The sequence below is a fragment of the Cyrtonyx montezumae genome, unplaced genomic scaffold (assembly GCF_038088225.1).
Source record: "Cyrtonyx montezumae isolate F1298 unplaced genomic scaffold, pur_monq_1.0 scaffold_0, whole genome shotgun sequence".
In the NCBI taxonomy this organism is placed as follows: Eukaryota; Metazoa; Chordata; class Aves; order Galliformes; family Odontophoridae; genus Cyrtonyx; species Cyrtonyx montezumae.
In genome coordinates, this window is record NW_027071824.1 from 50,853,678 (window position 1) to 50,873,258 (window position 19,581).

Consider the following 19,581-nt stretch of genomic DNA (forward strand, 5'->3'; position numbering starts at 1 on the left):
ATCCAGTAGCCGTAGTGAACAATACAAAAGTTTGTAGGGTTGATCCATGATTTAAACTAACTGTACTCTTTGTTTAATTTAACTCGTGCAAGAATCACGGCAAACCAAAACAAGCAAATATAAGTGCCACAAGACTTTTTAGGTTCTTTACAAAATTTCTAGTTTAAAAACATGTACATGTCTTAAATGTGACCTGAAATTCAAGTTCGCTATTTTGGTCTTTGGGTCACAAATGCTCTTATTCGTGCAGTTAAGGTGCTACTTAGAAAGAAGATGGCGTAGAAAGAAACTTCCACTGCACTTTGTAAACATAAGTCATTTCTCATCCTCTATGTCTCTTGTTAAAAAGTTTTGTCTTTTTTTCAGTGGGAACTTACCCCAGATTACAGTACAGTATGCTTAAGCCCCGTGGTTGCATCACAGTGCATCTGCACTCATTGCTGCTGGGTGCTCATTTTGGTGAGCTGTAATTGAACCAAATCATCAGTTTAGGAAAATTCTCATTTAGCTGTGGTATCTGTTGGTAGTGTGTGGTATTTAGGAACTGCCCATTTTTGCCCCACAGCTAATTCCACATTATTAGGACACTAGTCTCCCTCTGTGTGCCATTTGCTGTCAGAACATAAGCCCTTTATTCCCTTTTTCTTCCTTTTTACATCACTTGATGAGTTCAAACAGTTATGTCTTTTTTTCATCTAAGGTGGAGGCTGAAAGAAAATCCAGTACATGAAATTCTAGTCTATCTCTACAGTAGGATATCTCCAAATACATCTGAAGACAGAGAGGCTGTCAGCTGATCCTGTAAACTTCTCATTGTTTTCTACCATGGTGATCATGCCAAAACTGTCAAAACACAGAAACCAATCTGTATATGACAGATGTGGCTTCTTTTTTGTTTTCTGGGAACACCATGCAACATCCACAGCCCTATTTTTAAGACATCCCCTATAACCATTTTGGTACGCACTGCATATCTTTGCAGGAGCCCAAGATTATTGCATTTGCTTTTTAAGAAGTTTTGCTCTTGAGTTTTGCCTTTTAAATTACTATAATTACAAAGGGAGGCTTACTTTTAGTCTAACCATCAGTTTTCCAGTATGTCATTAGATGTTGTTAGGGGATCAGCATGCAGAGCTGTAAATGATAGGATATATCTTCCTTGTCTTTTCTGAATTAGGCTGTCTATAAGGGCAAGTGCTTCATAAGAGAGAGAGCACTGTTCTAAATTGACAAAGCAGAAGGAAAGCTGTGGCTCGTGGCTTGGTATGAGCTGCTTCACGTGGCTCATGCCCAGTGAAAGATGTAACATCCTGCCTTCAGTCTTTCCTACAGTGATGTCCAGAAGGTCTGTGTGCTGTGCAGTGTGCGTAAAGCATCCCACCTTGAAAGCATCCCAGCAGGCAAGTGTTGGACAGGGCTCTGGGTCGCAGGGACTCTGCTTCCAGGCAGGGAGATCGGAGCCCCCAGCCGTGCGCAGGTGAGTGTGCTTGGGAAGAGCTCACACCCAGGGAAATCTTGGTCTTTGACTTTCCCATCTGACTCAGGTCTCCACATTTGCAACTGCTTTTAGATGTGCTTTTATCCAAGTGAGATTTGGGTGAATTTATGTAAGAATTCAGTTTTAAATTTTAGGGGAAATGAGGACTGTTAATCTTGTGTTACCAGACCACTTTTACAGCACCTTTAAGATTCCAGAAATCGAAAGAAACATGTTTTCCCTTTAAGGCATATATTAGAGGCATCATTGACAGTTACGTGTACCACAGGGGACATAAAAAAAAAAGCACAGTGGTTTCTGCCACTGTATTATATATTTCCCTAGCTGTACTTTGGATTAAAGAAATAAATTCCTAAACCATGACTTTTAACCACCTCTTGTTCTCTAGGAAAGCTCCTCATGGACACAATGAGAGACCATAACCAGGCCAGCCCACTGACTTGCTGCAGCAAGAGCTGTAAGGGTGCCACTGTGTAGAGCGTATTTGTGTCAAATTATCACTGTTGCTTCACTTCCACTGCAACCAGCAATTCTCATGGTATTTACTTCTTCCAGAATATTTATCTTCTTTCAGATGATACCCATGAATATATTCAATGTTTTGCTCTCTTTCTTTTGTATCTCTTATGTCTAGGATACATTCCAGAGGCTTTATGGTGTAGCGTTAGGTTCTTCTGGGTTGCAGATGCTTCTACATGTCACCTAGACACAAACTCTCCTTATTTAAAAATAAATAAAATAAAATAAAACCAACACAAAACTCTTTTCAGTTCAGTGGTGGGGGAGGAGAAAGGTGCCCTAGGCACAGCTGGTGATTAGTTGTATCATCTCTTCAGGTTGATAACTAACTCTGGTAGAAATGTGTTCTTTGATGGACAGTTCTCTAATGACACTGGACAGGGAGAGCAGCACATTTAATATGCTCTGCAAATCGGTGTTGGGTGAAGCACCAGAAAACTGAAATTCTGAAATAAATCCCCTTGGAGCTTGCTTTGTCTGCTCATGACTTTCCCTTTCTGGTATTTAACCACTTTGAATCCAGGTCATCTGTCCTGGACTAATCTGTGTCAGAAGAGTGGTGAAGTGTGAAGGGAGCTTTTACCTTCTTTCTTTTTCTTCTTCTCTCATCCAGAACACATAAGCAAAAGAGCAGGTGATACGGAAGTTGAAATTATGGCAGTCCACGCAGCACATCAAAGCAGCTGTTGGTAACAGTGGTGATAGGAAGCTGTTATCAGTCAGTTTGGCAAAACATAAGATAGCAAAGGTCCCATCAGTGTATTTCAGTGGTTATTTTTTGTTGGCTAATAAGCTTGACTGTACCTTAAAAAGGTCCTGCAATCTCCAATTAAACTTTCTTAAATCTATGGAAGTAATTCCTTCTGATGTTGTGTGCTTTTTCTCTGCAAAGATGTGGAAGAATCTAAGTCATCACTATCATCTCGTTACGTTTTATAGATGTTGCTCATCTTGTGCTTAAAAAAAAAATTGAGAAGCAGGATTCTTGAATGGAGTGTAGTTAAATCATTTTCAAAGGCTTTTTAAAGTGTCAGATATGGCTTGCAAATAGCAGACTGGTGCTGCAGATTATTTAAATGTGTGACATCACCAGTGGGTAATTTAAAAACCCTACTTATTATGTAAATGTATTCAGTTACCAGTAGAAAGCTTATGTATGTGAGAAATCATACTTTTGTGCTCTTTAAGTCATCTCACCTGCATTCTGTTTGTTCTCAGTAAAATACAGCATCTGATTATGACTTGGAGTCTCTCCAGAGAGCTCATCTCCAAATTGCTGCCGTGATTTACAGTAACAGCCTTACGAAGCTTCTTGAACCTTTCAGAGCTTCCTGCTTCTTTGTTGGTCTTTTTAGGCCTAACATAATTTTTAATACTTCTTAGTGATTAGATTAGGCACAAGCAATTTCCTTGTAAAATTGCCTGAGCAGATCCTTTGGTAAACGGTTATAACCTTTGTTGTGGCTCAATAGGGTTTGGCAGGATCATTAAAATGGTCTTCGGTGCTGTAGTCATGCAGTAAAACCCTGCAAATCTGCTCAGAAACTTGGTTGGGTTTCCATATATGTAGCTTCACTCATGACCATATGTCTTCTATTTATGGTTTCCACTGCAATCTCACATTGACTAGAAAACCTTAGCTTATCAGTACACTGAATGATAAAGCACTTGTATCACTTAACCCCATAACTGCTCCAGCATTAGATGGATTTGTGTTGATTTGTGCCTTGGGTGTTTATGTTAAAACTTTTCTAATCCCTGAATGTTCAAGGTAGGTTTTGTATTTATTTATTTATTTATTTTTGTTAAGATAGAGGAAAGAGAGAAGAGTTTAATATTTCACACAAGTCAAGAATCACCTTGTGAGGATCTTGCCAAATAAGCCTGAGATTTGTACGAAATTGATGACAGCTTTTTCATGCAGGGCCCATATTGATTTTATGCTGCATGACACATCTTGCTAGGTCTCTGTGCAAAACAACCCATGCCAGCCTCCTGACCCTTCCCTGACAACCTCATCACTTTCCAGCGGAATGTGCCCAGTCCCCCTGCAGCTATCACTGCAAACACGAATGTACCTTCCAAAATTGTTTCTTGAGCTTCATTTCACAGAGCACAGGGGTAGCAGAGTCACTGTCCGCACACAGGGATACACATACATTTCCAACCAGCAGTCAAGTTGCTAAAAAATACCTCTGGGTAATCAGCAGTGTGTATATAGTTAATCGATTTCAAATTAAATGCCGCCAGCACTGGAAAAAGGTCATGCTAGGTTTGTTACGGCTTTGAGAATCTCCCTATTTTAGTGTGTGCTGTCTCTGGGAGCAGGTATTGTCTTTGTGCACTGCCTGTGACAGAAGAGGAGCAGGGGCTGCAGTTTTTGCAAATGGATCTGTAAATTTTATTATCATATTTTAACTTACATCATGCTTTTACTGTGTTGATTTTGAGAAAGTAGCCCTTCAACATACAAGGAGGCAGGTCAATCTTCTTAAGCACTGGGAAGGAACAGCACCTCATCTCTGGCTTCCCAGTCCATCATTCTCATTATTAGACGATTCTGCCTCCTAGGCAGACAGATTACTTCATACTTTCATTCATTAATGATTTATCGGATGGCTCCTCCCCTAAAGGCTCATCCCTCCTCTCTGCACAGCCCACAGGCAGCCAGCCGTGTGCAGCTGCCAGCTGGCACTGACACAGCTGGGGCTCGAGCTGACAGCTTTCCCTCCTTCCCAGCTGCTCCCTCACCTGCATGCTCCTCAGGCCTTCCGCTGCACCAAATCCTTGAAATCCCTGAGTTCTCCTATCCCTTCTCTCCAACCTCTTTGCTTATTTCACTTTTACAACCTGTAATTTTTTCTAATTTTTTTTTTTTTTTAAGTGAGAGAGATGAGGCGACCCCATGTGTAAAGCAGAGCTGTGCTTTTGTTATGGAAATCTTTGGTGGCCCCTTCCAGAGCGCTGGGTGTTTTGGTGGGAGGGTGTGTTCGATGGTGACTTAGGTTTTAGTCCCAGGTAGAATTAGTCAAGAAGAAGGAGCACCAGGGAAAAAAAAAAATAAAAATGAAAGAGCTTTGTCTGTGAACAGGAAGGTGTGGGTTGGCTTTAATTTCAGGTTTTGCTATCAGGTTCTTGGCACAACAGCTCTTTTGAAATCCTTTTCTAGTTGTCTGTGTGAGAGAATGATTTTTATCACATCACTAAATATGAACTCTCTTCTTGTTCTCCTCTCTGCTGTCAGAAACTAGTTGTGCTCTGAGACTTGGGAAAGGGATTCCAAACGAAATCTCATGATGAAATGGAAGAAGTCCAGAATTGCTTACCACTCTCCAGCTTGTCCATCGCAGGCGAGTTGTGACTGAGTACAGCGGGAGAACGAGGGTTGTAGAACAGGACCAAAATATAACCAAGGAGAGAAAAAGGAATAAATGAAACTCCCTTGAGTCTCTTACACAGGAATGTATACGTCTTAATCTACTCTTGGCAAGTGGTGATTGATAACTAATTTTCTCTTCCCTCTCCCACACCCTCCCAGCATCTGCAGAAAGGACATGTGACAGGAATAATAAATCTTACTATTTTAGCAGGCCACAATGGACGTTATGGATTAAAGTTGCATGGGCGCCTCAGTAGGCAGAAACCAACTGTTCTGAGGATGCCTAAAATACCCTCATTGTTTTCAAGAAATTCCTGAATTGTTTGAGTCCCTCCATGTATCCCTTTGGAACACCACTTTGGGTAAATCAGCATAAAAGATGTCAGACAGTTTGAGAAGCCTCATTACTCCTACAGCTTTAGGACAGACAGAGCCTGCTAGTGAGGAAGCTCAGGCTTTGGGGTGAGTCTGAGTCTATATCCGACTGGATTCAGTCTGCTCTGGGTCTCCGAGCCAGAGCTTTACACTGTTGTTGTAAGGAGAGAGCTAGAAGAAGGGAATTCAGGCTGCCGCACATAATAAGTTAGCTGTTCTGTTGTATGCTGCAGGACTAATCAATTTGAATGCCTTTGGCTTCGGACCGGAGTGAGGTGGGTGAGAACAGTAGGCGTTTGTGTGTCAGACAGGCAGGTGTCTGAAAACCAGTGTGAGCTCTGAGGGAGAAGAGGCTCTTGCTGCTCCTCAGAGGCTTCCCAGTACCAGCCAGAGAGGGCCGTGAGGCTCCAGGGTGCCAAGTGGGAGGCCATAGCGTGGCTGTTCGCACGCAGGCTGAGAAAAGAGGTCATTGTGTGGTGATTTGGGACAGAACGAGGGAAACCAAGCAAAAACCTACAAGTAACTACTTATTTCAAGGGGTAGTTTGTGAGCAGAGGAGGGATTTGGGACGTGGATTCCATGCATCCCCAGGCCAAGGGCACAGCCCATCAGTTGCAGCAAGAGTGATTCATTCCAGATTACAGATGAGGACAGCACTTGAGCTGGAGAAGGCACTTCCAAGCACTAGCAGGTGTGTCAGAACTCCTTCAGGCTCTCTCTACAAACTGTCAAACATGCACATCAACAGAACTAAGGGTTTGTTTGGACTGGAAGATTGCCATCAGTAAAGCCAAGTGTATGTTTATAACATCTTGACCACTTCGTAACAGTTTTCTGCACATGGGGTGCGTTATTACCTTTCCTGCACAGCATGCATTAAGCGTGCAAGAAGTTGGTGCAGCGTAGAGTTTGCACTGAATTTTCCACCTTGTACTAACTGCCTGTGGTAAACCACTGTTCACCACGAAGCTGGGTGTCTTTTTTGTTGTTGGTTGTTGTTTTTTGTTTTTGTTTTTTGTTTTTTTGCATCTTCTTAGCTTTACCACTTACATTAGAGCATAGAATAGCAGGAATTTGAACCGTACAGATTCCCTGCAAAATGTGTACATTAATTTTGTTACATTACTGAATTGCTGCATTTGTCTCTAGTTTTTAGAAGGAGGAAGAGTAGTTAGTAATTGTGCAAGGGTTTGGGTTGTTTTTTCTTACATTTAAATAACATTTCCTGTATTTTACTTTGTGCCCTTTGCCTCTTCTTCTGTCACTGGGCACCGTGTCTTGCCTTGTCTTCACTGCTGCCTCTCGCTGGGCATTTATATGTATGATCAGATCCCCTGAGCTTTCTCTTCTCTAGGCTCACATGACCCTAGCTCTCAACCTTTCTTAATATGACAGATGCTCCAGTCTTGTAACTATCTCTGTCACCCTTTGCTGGACTCACTCTGATAAGTCTGTGTGAGTTCTGTACTGGGAAGCCCCATATTGGATCCAGAACTTCATGAGTGTCTCAGCTGTGCTGAGTAAAAGGGAAGGATCACCTCCCTTGACCTGCTGGATGCTGTTGGCCACCTTTGCCATAAAGGATCATTGTTAGCTTATGTTCAACACAGTCCCTTCTGGGACACCTGGATTCTCTCCTGCTTTTGACCTGCTCAGCCCTCAGCATGGGGACAGGACTTTGCACATCACTTTGTTTTACTTCATGTGGATTCCCCTGACCCATTTCTCCAGCCTGTCATGTCACCCATAGATGGCAACAGAGCCATCTCATGTATCAAATGCTGCTCTCAAACTTTATGATGGTATACTCTCTGCCATTAGGTAGGTCATTAGTAGAGAGATTGAACATTATTGTAGCCAATATTGATTTCTGGGGCACGCTACTAATGACCCATTCAGTGGGTCCTAGTCTTCCATTTGCTGCTGATACACATGTAGAAAATCTTGCTGCTTTTCACATCTTCTATGAATTCAGCTTCTTTGGCTTTCCTAACCCCACCTGACCCTGTTTCCATCTCTTATGTGCTCCCATTTTAGGTTTGCTTTCAGTCATGTGTTTCTTCTCTATCCACATGGGTGTCCTGCTGCCACTGCTTGGTTTTCCACATACTGAGATGGACCATTGTCGATCTTTGCAGGAGGTGATCCTTGAGAACCAACCAACTCTCCTGGACCCCTGTTTTCTCCAGGGCTATATCCCATGCGATTAACTTAAGCACATTCCTAAAGTGGCTGTAGTCAATTCTCCGGAAGTCCAGAGTTGTGATCCATCTTTTTGGAAGAGTCTGTTCACCATCTCGTGGTCCCTGCAGCCAGTGCTGCTCCTGACCTTTATATCCTCTGGTTCTTTGTGGGCATAAGGTCCAGCACATCATTTCCCCATGCTGGCTCCTCAGTCATCTGCGTCAGGAAGTTACTTCCAAAGTGCTTCAGGAATTCTCTCCTGGATTTCTTGAGCCCTGCTGATTCACCTTGGTGTTTTTAGCCTTTTCTCACACTTAATGTGTCTGCAGCTGCTCTTTCTTTGTGCAAGCTACTCAGTCATTTTACACAATTAAACTTTTGAACCCCTTTAAGCAGTGATCTCCTGTAGTGAGCAGTTCGCAAAAGGAGGCTATGTGAAGCTTGTACCGAAATGCAACATGTAACCTACCTAACATATTGGGTTTTATTTTCCTCCCTTTTCTCACGCTTAAATGTAAAATAAGCATTATACTGTAGGAACCAGGCAAAGGCTAATTTGCCTCATTTGAATGTGAAAAGGAGCCCACATCCTTCCTGTGCCCTGCAAAGAATGCAAAAAGACTTTACAGAGAAAACAGATGTACTAATATGTATCACTTGTGGGGGGCAGGGGAAACCAGGGTGCTGTCACTAAAGCTGTGTTGAGCTTGCAGGGAAACAAAAGCATATAAAATATAGTGCTGGGAAGCTGACAAAGTTGGGACTGTTCTCTTTCAGTTACATTTGTGCTCCTGGCACTGAGAAACTGCTCTGAAAAGTACGTACAAAAGAAAACATGTAGCGTCTTTTCTTCACGAGAAAACCTGCGCTGAAGACGTTCATAGTGCTCAGATGCAGGCAAAAAGCAGAAGCCTCAGCCCATCCTTTGAGAAAACTTCTGGTTTTCAAGGACAATATTGCCTTGCCAGAAGAGTGCACCGTTCCTATCGTAAATGAAGCAAACATGGCTTTTTGAAGTATCCATTGATTTTATTTATGTATTGAACTCCCTGACCTCTCTAACACACAAGTATGGAAGAGGTAGTGCTGTCAGCTTTCCAAAACTACAGGATGGAGTGGGAAGGGTTTTAAAGCTTCAGAAGGGCATAGACAATATACAACAAATGAACTCTGGATGTTATATCCACAGCTGTGCAACCCACTTCAGAACACCGTCTTTTCCTGACCTGCCTGTTTATCCCTTTTCAAGTTCTTGGGTAAGAAGCAGTCAGTACTGGTTAGCCAGTTTGGGAATCTGCTGATGCTCAAAACTCCCAGAATTCACCAGTCTGCCTGATGCAGATTTGGCCCAGAAGCATTGCAGAATCTCTTGCCAGTTTAGCTTGCAGACAGTAGGCAATTGCTTGTGGTCATTTATAATATTACGCCTGTTGCTGGCTGTAGTAATAAATGAGATATCTATAGGAGGAAGCCTGAAAGTGTCTTCTTAAAAGGCTGCCTCAGAATTCCTAAATTAAAAACTGGTTTTGTGAAAGCTGTGAAATGAAATATAACAATTAGTCCTGTTTATTTTTTTCAACTGTGGTACTTGGAGAAAACCCGTGGATTGAGTGCAGGGTTTCGTGAAGGCATTGTGCTAGTGTCCCTAAATGCAGTTAACTGCTGTTGTCCTACATTGTGGAATACTAGGGCTCAGAACCATGAGAAAGACCTTTCAAAACTGACACCATTTTCTGGAAGTGTTCTTGATTTATGGGAGCTTAAAAACTATAGCACTGATGCAAAAATGGATATGAAAGGCTCAATAACCTTGAAAAGAAAAATCGTAAGTACCTAAATCACATGAATGTGAGTGCAATACAACAGCTTGAAATGCTTGAATGTGATTTACCTGCGGGCTTGTTATGTAGGATCAGGGTAAATAAAATCTTGGCCTTGAGCTAATATCTGTGTTTTGGAACAAACACCTCAATGCGGCATGCTGCAGAAGGAAGGAAGCAGAATAGAAATTAGATCACTTTCCTTTCCTGCATTATTTCTTGTAAGTGCAGCATTCTTGCATATGGAATAAACATTTCCTGTTGTAAAAGTACCGTAAGAGCCTGCAGCATCCAAATAACTGATAATCCACTGTCACTGAAAACTGGAAGTCAATTAGACCAGTATGTTTAAAGAAGCGTTCAAAGCATGCAGCTGATCAGCTCTGCAGTGCTTCACAAAGACGGTGAGCATGCACTGCATGATGACTGCTGTGACTGTCAGCAACTGCGGCTTTGCAGTGTGGAAGGAATCACAAACCTCGACTCGTCGTGCAGTGTAGTGATGTGGGTGCATTTCATTCCTGCTTTTTGTTTTATATCATTTGTGTATCTAGACAGAATTGTGTATCTTATCCTCTCTATTCCTTGTGCTTTAATTCTGCAGTGCAGATACTTTATTTATCTCTGCCTAGAAGGATGCTGGTTTGTAACAGTATTCCTCAAGTTGTCTGACAGAGCCATTAAATCCAGGCTGTGCTAACCACCCTGTCATTGTAGTGTGAGAGGAGCCACAGAGGTGGGAATCCAATTTAATACCAGAAAACTATGATTTTGATTGAAATGCTTTTCTCATTCCTGGTTTTAGAAAAATGTTTTGACCATACTTTTGCATCCTTTATGAATGCTTTAAAAATTAACGCAACAGCATGAGAAGTTCTGGGAATCCCAAAGGACATTCAGTCTTAATTTTGATCAGCCTTTATCATCTGACTCTGCTGCAGCAGATCCAAAGGTTGCAGAAGGGGCAGGATACCATAACATTACAGTGACTAAAATCTTCTTCTGATGATGAAGTCCCTAATTCCCTGGACAGCAAAATACTTACATAGCTCCCACCACACCTGAAAAGGCCTTTTAGCCTCTGATGATCAGGCGGGTTGTGGATCTCATTTCGTGGCCATACTGTGGGCGTGGACCCCTATGAAGGGTGAGAGATGAAGGACAGGAGTCTGTATCTGTCTAAATGGAATGATGGGGAGCTGAAGGAATGGGAGAAAAGGAAAACTGAGAGTAGCAAAGGTGGAAACTTATCTTAGGAAATAAGATAAAAGAGGAAGGATCTGCTTGAGATTTGTTTCTTTGTACTGTATTCATTGCATAAAGCTGAGAGAAGAGCCCTGATCCACCTTGGTGTTTTCACTTACGAGTTTGAAAAACCTACACTATTGCTGTGTGTTCTTTTCTTTGTCTTTCAGACATTTTTTTTTTTCAGGAGCATCTGTGACCAGTTAGTTGAGTCTTTTATTCTCGAGCTTCCTTGATCTGGTTTCCTACCATAATTCATAGTTTCTTTGCAAAGCATACCCCCAGCCTCCGTTCTTATAGTTCCTATGCAAAGAAATAAAACGCTTCAATGTTCTCCAACACTAAATTATGCAGCTTCAGCATTGCATAAGCTTGGGTGTTTCAATGAGTGGTAGGGCAGAAATGCGTCATCCTGACCATAGTGTTGAAAGCAGGTCCATACAGCCCCTCAAAGTTGGGAAGAATGAGAGAAAGGGAAGAAAAACAATTTGCTTTAAGGGGAGGGAGCTATGTTGTAAATCTTTTCAATGTCCTATGATCATAATGGACTGAATTGTGCTGTTCCTGGGGTTCTACATTAACGTAATCCATGGAACAGATGTGTTTCATGTGCAAAGAACAAATTATATGTACAAATCATATAAATTTAAGGTATTAAACAAATACTGTTTGGATAGATAGATAGATAGATAGATAGATAGATAGATAGATAGATAGATAGATATCACCTTAGAAGTGTTTATCTAAATTTCTCCATTTCCTAGGTGAGATGTGTTAGTTTTGCTGCAGAGGGTTGAGCACGTGTTTGGCTAGGTTTTAGGTAGTGCTGTTTTCTTTTATTGTCTTCCTCAGTGAGGAGAGGAGACCTGGTAAAACCCTCTTCTAGTCTCTGTTTACATCAGCACTTTCGATCTGGCTGCGTCCAAAACAATTATGTCAAAGCAATTGCCTGCATTTGTTTCTTAGCGTGTTCTCTGGCAGCATTGTCGCTTGAGGGTCAAACTGGAATACATTAAACTGGAATTGGGGCAGAAACTGCAGCCAGCTTCAGGTCAATGATGCCTCTTGAGATTCGTGAAAGTGACACTTCTGGGGTTCATTGCATTAACTTGCATAGCATCACTGTGTCTGGCCTGGGTGAGTTACAGAGGCAAACCATTAGTCTCACTTCTCCCATTTAATTCTCTCGCTGTGTGTCTGTATTAAAAGGACGTTTGGCTTATTCTTTAATATTTCAGAGAGGTTTTTGTCAGTCCATATGTTAAAGCTATTTGCTTTTATGTAGTCTCTATGCATTTATGTTTAGGAATTTACCACAACTACTCTGTCTTTTGAAGTAAATTTGTGGATTCTATCTATGTGATGTTTGTAGTCTAAGTGGAAAAATAATGTATTTTTCACATAAGCAAGCCTTCAGAAAGTCTAAAAAATACTCTTACAGAAATGTTTAACAGGACATCCTGATGCTGTAGGAGGTAGATGAGGTTGTGTCACAGGAAAGGGGGAGTAAAATACATGCAGGAGGACAGCACATATTAAGATTAAAAAATGCACTATTCAGACTGTACTTTATCTCGCTTTGATTCATCTTCTGTTAGAAGCTCTGCATTCTTGATCTTGTTCAACTTTTCCAAAATTTTTGTTCTTTAATGAACAAAGAATTGCCAATCACACATTTTTGAGCCTTGAGATCTGTTGATAAGGGTACCAGGCTTATCAGAGTTTTTTTTGGTGGTGGCATGTGTGTGAATGCTTGTGAATATAGGTACACATATATCACACTTGGGTGGAGCTTTTTCCTCCCTAAAATTTTCACAAGCTTTTTTTACTTCAGTTCACTTTGCACCAGTTCTGTACTATGACCAGTTTACATAAAATGTGATGCTCCCTCTGTATTTGTAACCTAGTAGTGCAACTTCACTGTGCTGTGTTTTAGCATGCATCAATTAGTGAAAAGGGCTGAAAGTTGTGAAAACACATTATTTTCCTATCTATTGAACATAAAAATATCTGTAGAATCATGAACAGTTAACTGTAATGACATTTTAATATAAAATAATGCCTCTAAACTCTCCAGAGTGGCATATATGAACCAAGTTCGAGTTCAAGTAATTGAGATTATTTTATGTATTATTTGCAGAATGTACTTCTCAGCATTCAATCATAAATGGGTTCATCCCAGAAGCTTAAAATAAGCTGGCACAAATCAAACACTCTCCAGCCTTTGTCTCCCCTCTCACTGATGGGATTAATATTTCTGGCCAAAGGCCTTGGTTAAGACTGTCAGCATGAGCAAAGACCTTGTGCTATGTCCTTAAAAACCACTAAATCTAGATATTGACAGGCTGTAGAAGCAAACTGAGTATAGCCACTGCCCTCCACAGAGTACAAGGTCCTTAGGAGCTGACCTGCCAGCATCCAGCCTGGGAACACAGCAGCAGAAGCTTCCTTGGTGACAGCCGGGTCCCTCAGCAGGTGGTGGGAAAGGAGGTGTGGATGTCTTGAAAATGCTGGGAGGTGCCTGTGATTTCCTGAAGAAGGTAGCTAGTCCTTAAGTTCATACTGAAAGAGTGAAGCTGGGAGAGGAACTATTTGCAGGGTAGAGAATACTCCTTCCTGAGGTCACCTTCTTTGGCTGTGGGGGTAGGATCTATCTGTTAGAAGCAGATGGCAGATAAAGTGACTTGCTGAAAGAAGGACTCGCAGGCACTATCTCAGTTACGGAGCTGTAACAACCCTCTTCCATTTCCAGAAAGTTGTTTTCTTGTGATCTCAGTTTTCAGCAACTTTGTGCAGTGAGGTGTTGTGTTGGAGCCAAGAGGTGGCAATCCAGAGAGAGCTGTCTGAAGATCCTACAAAAGGCAGGTGGCCGACTGCCATCCATACTAAGACAGCATCTCAGCCCCATAAGGCCGAGTCATTCAGTATGCCATGAGCTGGAAGGCTGTCAGGATTCCTGACATGGAAGAAAGAGGAGCAAGCACTTTTTTACTGAAAACACAGGGCATTGATGGTGCGTTTGTTCCCCTGACCTCCAACATTTTGCAGGCTATGGATGTCTACTAGAGGTCCTGCTAACCAAAGCTGAATGGCTGTGCATCCTTAAATCAAACATTCTTCACAGCTTGGCAGGGGTGGACAGTACATCACATGTGGTGTGAAGGGTGTGTTTATTAGTGGTTTACTACCCCTAAATGATCATTACTATTAAATTACCCATCCCACAGCCTGGGTGGGATTAGTTTCCAGTTCCAGTGAGTTTTCCACTTGTGCTATAGACCCCACTGTTAACAAATTTATTTCCTACATGAATATTCCTATGCTGTGAACAAAATAAAAAAATTTCCTCTAACCTTTTTGTTTATAATGAAGCCTTCTACTCTTCATTGTTTTCAGCGCTCTGGTCTCTTTCTCCTACACAAGCTTCATTTTTTTCAACACTTTATTTGAAAAATGAAGTTGCAGAACCTGGTATGTTTTTCAAGTAGGAGAGGAACAAGAGACAAATACAGAGTTACTACAACCCATATACTTATCTTTTGATTTTCATTTGTTTCTACAGCTGAGGCTTCCATTAGCCCTTTTGGCTACACAGTTTCACTGGGAATCCATGTTCAGCTGACTGCCCACCAGGACACCCAGTTTCCTATTTAGTCTCTGCTTTGGAGGATAGAGTCCTCTCTCTCCCTCTCATCCTGTAAGTATGGCCCTCTATTTATTCTATTACCGTGGTTTTACAATTGGCCATATTATCATACCCATATTAACACCCAAACTGGTTGCTCACTCCTGTCTTTCTGATTTCCTCTTGCTCTATCTCAGACTTGTACTTTTGTTTATTTGTTGTTGTTGTTTGTTGTCTCCACTCTTGTTATCTAACTGTAATTACTTAACTTTAATCCATGTTGCTGATAAGGCTATTAAATAGCAAAGGAACAGGCAGTAGTTCCTGTGGGAAGCCAATAGGGATCCATCTGTTCTCTAATAGTTTCCCATTTACAGTTGCACTTGGACTTCTTTCATTTATCACCTTTTTAATACATCTAATATGATCATAGACTCAGACATGACTTCATCATAAAATGTATTTGACTTTTTTGCATAACCACACATATTACTTTCCATGTACGAAGTCCTGCTCTGCATAGGTGGATGGAGCACACTCCAAATGAACAACAAAGCATTCAATTTCTTTGATATTCTTCAGATTGAGTCAAATGACTAAGACTTCTAATACTGTCAACAACACTGCCTTCATCAAGTGAACTTGTAATGTATGTATGAAATTACATTGGATTAGTTTGACAGGGTCTGTTTTTCTTACAGCCAAGTTGATTGACTTTAATTATAGAGCTTTGTTAAAGCATATGTATTATTAATCAAGTCCTGTGTTTGCTGTTCTAAACTATACAAAATACTAGAAACTAAGCCAACTGGCCTGTAATTACTCTTTACCTTCTTAAACACTGACCTAGCGTGAGCCACCTTCTTGCTCCCAGTACTTTGCCATCAGCCCAGAACTGCTTTAGAAGCAGCAGCAGTAGCTCAAAAGCTATAACTATCCAAAAGCTTCTGAGACAATGATTTTGAAACACACAGAATCTTGTACTTATGCTAGGTGCTACTGTGGTGGGAAGTTATTTTGTCATGATCATTAAAATATCACCAGACTTCTACCTGTGTGCTAATTAGAAATATTTACTAAATAAATTCTGCCTGTGACATATTGCTAGGAATTACTCTACCAGTTTTATTGTCCAGGAACCATCTTTCGTAATCTACTTAGAAGAATGAAAAATCTCATATCTGATTTTATCTGTTTTCATTTTTTCCTAGTATCTTCTTATGTCCTTTATGTAATCTTTATTTTATCTTGTTATTGTCTTTTCTTCTTCGTGTTTTGGTTTTATATATAACACACTATATATTTTTTCACTTCCCAGGTAAGCCAGGGATGTTATGGACATATGTTTATCTAGCGTAGTCTTCTTTTCATGGTTGTAGCATTTTAGGTATTTAGGAAACATCGTAAACCATTTGCAGATGTCAACAACTTTCTTTAAATTCTGTCTACAGCCTGATTTGACTCTCATTTGCAATAGTTGTGATAACGCCACTCAGAAAGCATGCACTGTTTTTAATTTATGTATAGATGAAGAGTGTGTACTAGCTAAAATTTTACTGCTCTGGATTTGCTTGCAGACTGTGTTAGTTATTTGCACAGAAAGCATCAGTCCTTTTCAGTGTAAACCAGTAACCTTCCATTTCTTCTCCACTGAGACAAGACTTATAGTAGGGAATTTAGTTCCAGTGTTAACCGTCTTAAGTCATATGGCCAGCATGGCTTTGTGCTTGTGCAAGCCCTGCTGCTCCTGCTTGTTGCTATCCCTGTCTGGGTCAGACAGCAAGTTCCCAAGTCCCATTGTGCTTGATGTGGTAGGGTGACCAAGGAATTTAGCGGTGTGCTGTGTAATTTAGTTGTTGAAGTTGTGGTCACGATTCCGAGTTCTCCATTCCTTTTGGTTCTGCAAGGCCCGTATTGTGTATGACTCACTGGCAAGGGTCAGCTTACTGGCAAGAAGCATTGAAGAAGCCATCATCTTCTCCTGTTCTGTGGTTTCAGCCATCTGTAGTGTACCAGCTAATACTTCAACTTGGGCGTATCTAGATTCATAAATATCCAAGATTACTTTCAAGTTCTCAGTCACTCAGACAGACACTGTGACATGTAGGACCTGTCAATTCCCCTCTTCCAACTGGACTTCTTAAGTTCATTGCAGCTGTTCCTTTTAATGTTCTAATGACCAAAATCTAGCCATTAGTTTCCAGGCATTTGCAATGCCACTCTGCAGGCAAAGGTTGTATCCATTTTTATAGATGTTTGTAATTAGCACATAAACAGCTGAAAAGGGTCATCTTCTTACAACTTCTGTTTTGGTTAATGTTGTGCTTGACACCATGCTTTTGTGCTGAATGTGCTTTGGGTTGTTTATTTAATCTGTCTTCTCTTGCCAGCCTGATTTATGGAGTAAGTATTCTTACTAAACTTTACTATTTGAGAGGTCGCTTTCTCTTTACAACACTCTCTTCCCATGATCCACAAATCTGATGTTCTGCAGTCTTTAGGGTTTTGTCTTTTTGTGTGAGGTAGGAGGGAATAGGAGGAAGTCCAGACAGGATCTCCAGATCTCCTGAATGATAAGCAGTTGTGTAGTCTGCTGGGTGTATCACAAGGCACTCACTTTCACTGGAACCCCGCCTGTCTGCTCCAGATTATCATCCAGTTCTGCTCATCTCTTTTGTATCTCAAATACAAAGAAACAGAGAAATCTCTGTTTTCCGCCTCTTCCTCTGCAGTGCCCTTTTTCATTCTCCTGGTGGGGATGGAGCTGTCATCAGGGGGCCCTTTGGGTCATTGCTTTGTAACCACTCATACTCAGAGAACCAGTTAAACTGGGGAGAGCATGCAGGGTTTGGGAGGGGGAGCTCAAGCACCATCTGCAAAACACTGCCAGTGTCCAGAGGATGTGCATTTGTTTGTTCATGTGTGTGCTATTGGCTTGTGGACCACCAGATAATTTTAGGCCCCTGTGCTCTTGGATCACAGTTGAGCAAATGTCCACTTGGGCAAACATCCGCACTCTGTTCTGTGTGACTAAGAGGGTCTTCAGGTATATTTTTAGACCTTTGCAAATGCATGTTCTTTCACAGGCTACATTTAAAGCAGTTTCTTAAACATATAAATCTTGAGAATGAAAGAGGAAGCAAAAGAAGTAAAGAAAGCACACTTCTTCTGGCTTCAAGGGGGGACTATTACAAATATTTACATCTGATGTTTTTGTCACTCATCAAGTCATAGAAAAATGAGCTGAAAGAGACTAGTCTATCCTTTTGAGCAGAGGGAGTGCTATGTCTGATGTCTAGCTTTCACATTGCCTTGGGTTGTTTTGTTGTCCTTGCCAATATAGAAAGAATTTTCATCCCTGACACATAACCTAAATATCCACAACTGTCCATTATTTCAATATGACTTTCTGCTTAGGCCATGAAGGATTAAAGTAGGGCCTCCTGTAGCTGCGCCGATGAGACTGCAGTAGCTTTAATCTAAAGTACTGGGTTCTGACCTGTAGTTGAGTCACTACACATGAGTATCCCTTGCAGATCATTCCCAGAGCAGTCTGTGAAATAACCTCAAGTTCACAGTGTTGTGCATCCATCTCTCTTTTACTTGCCCTCAGACATTGTCATAAATCTTTGGATCAGACCTACTATATGCTTAGTGTTACTTAGGTATTTTAATCAATATGGAAGAAGCTGGCAGCTGCTTGCTAGCTTTCTTTGGAAAATGCACATCATCACAGCAGGATCTATCTTCATGGCCCTTAGCTGGAATCTGATCACTTTTAAGCTTTACCTTCTCTGCCTAGCAGTTTGTAGTGTACTTAGCAAAACAAAGTTGAGAAGCACTGGACTTAGTGGTATTGTTGCTGGACAGCACAGGACTGTATGCATTGGTTCTGACACTCTTCTGTATGAGACAATGCTGGTGAGCTGATATCCTTCTCTGTCCCACTGTCCACGGTTTTCTTCACTGTAGTCTCAGCCTCCTGCACTCTCTCCCCAGATTTCAAAGTCTCTCTTCAAAATGGAAGAGCTGGTAATCTGGTAATCCAAATTCATCTCAAGGTTGTATCCCAGTTCTTGACCATCAGGTTAATGTGGTTTCACCTGTATAACTCAAGTTATTTTCCAGGCAGGGAACTATCAGACTTCCACACTGATTGCTGTGGTGAACTGACTCTGGTCAGCAACTAAGCTCCCACCACGATCACTGTGCCCCAGCAGGAAAGGGGAGAGAAACAGAAGGGCAGAAGCTAAGAGACCTCATGAGTCAAGATACAAGTGGTTTAATAACTGAAATAAATAAAAAGAAAACAAGTGAAGCTAAGGCACTCCCTCAGCACCTCCCACGAGCAGAGCGATACCAGCCAGCCTCAGAGCAACAACTGTTTTCAGAAAACTCCCCCCCATGCTTATTGCTGAGCATGGTTCCCTTGGATTGGTTTGTGTCAGCTGTCCCAGCTGCATCCCCTCTCAGCCTGCTGCCTACCCTAGCCCACTCACTGCGGGGGTGCAGCCTAAGAAACAGTGAAAGCCTTGATGCTGTGCTAGCATTTCTCAACAGGGACTAAAACACTGGTGTGTTATCAGCCTGTTTTGGTCAGATCTAAAGCACAGCCACTGTCTGGCTGCTGTGAAGAAATTGACTCCATCCCAGCCAGGCCCAGTACTCTTTACCTATGATAACTCAGATGTTAAGCAGTGAAACTACAGAGGCAACAGCTGGATATGAGAAAACAGGTCACACTTGTAGCACCATTTTTTTTTCTGTCAATGTAGGCAGAGTTATAGTGTCTTTTCACTACTGACATACTCAGATTTCAGTGCTCCAGCTGTTCAGTAGCTGTTGTCACCACATGGTTTTCTTCTTCTCGAGGGTCTCTACCTTTAAGTTTTTTTTTGCTGTTGTAGCTCAAGCCATTTGCAGTTCTGGTGAGAAG

At 41.5% G+C, this 19,581-nt stretch overlaps 1 protein-coding gene across 4 annotated transcripts in view; it reads left to right on the forward strand.

Moving 5' to 3' along the window:
- Positions 1-19,581, forward strand: part of FYN (FYN proto-oncogene, Src family tyrosine kinase) — a 128,453-nt gene that overhangs the window by 61,184 nt on the left and 47,688 nt on the right. For 3 of the 4 annotated variants that reach the window (XM_065734917.1, XM_065734954.1, XM_065734924.1), the window contains exon 3: positions 14,583-14,717. The exons of the other annotated variant lie outside the window; for it this stretch is intronic. The gene's annotated coding sequence lies outside the window, so the exon portion shown is untranslated. The remainder of the gene's footprint in view (positions 1-14,582; positions 14,718-19,581) is intronic. 4 annotated transcript variants of the gene reach the window in all.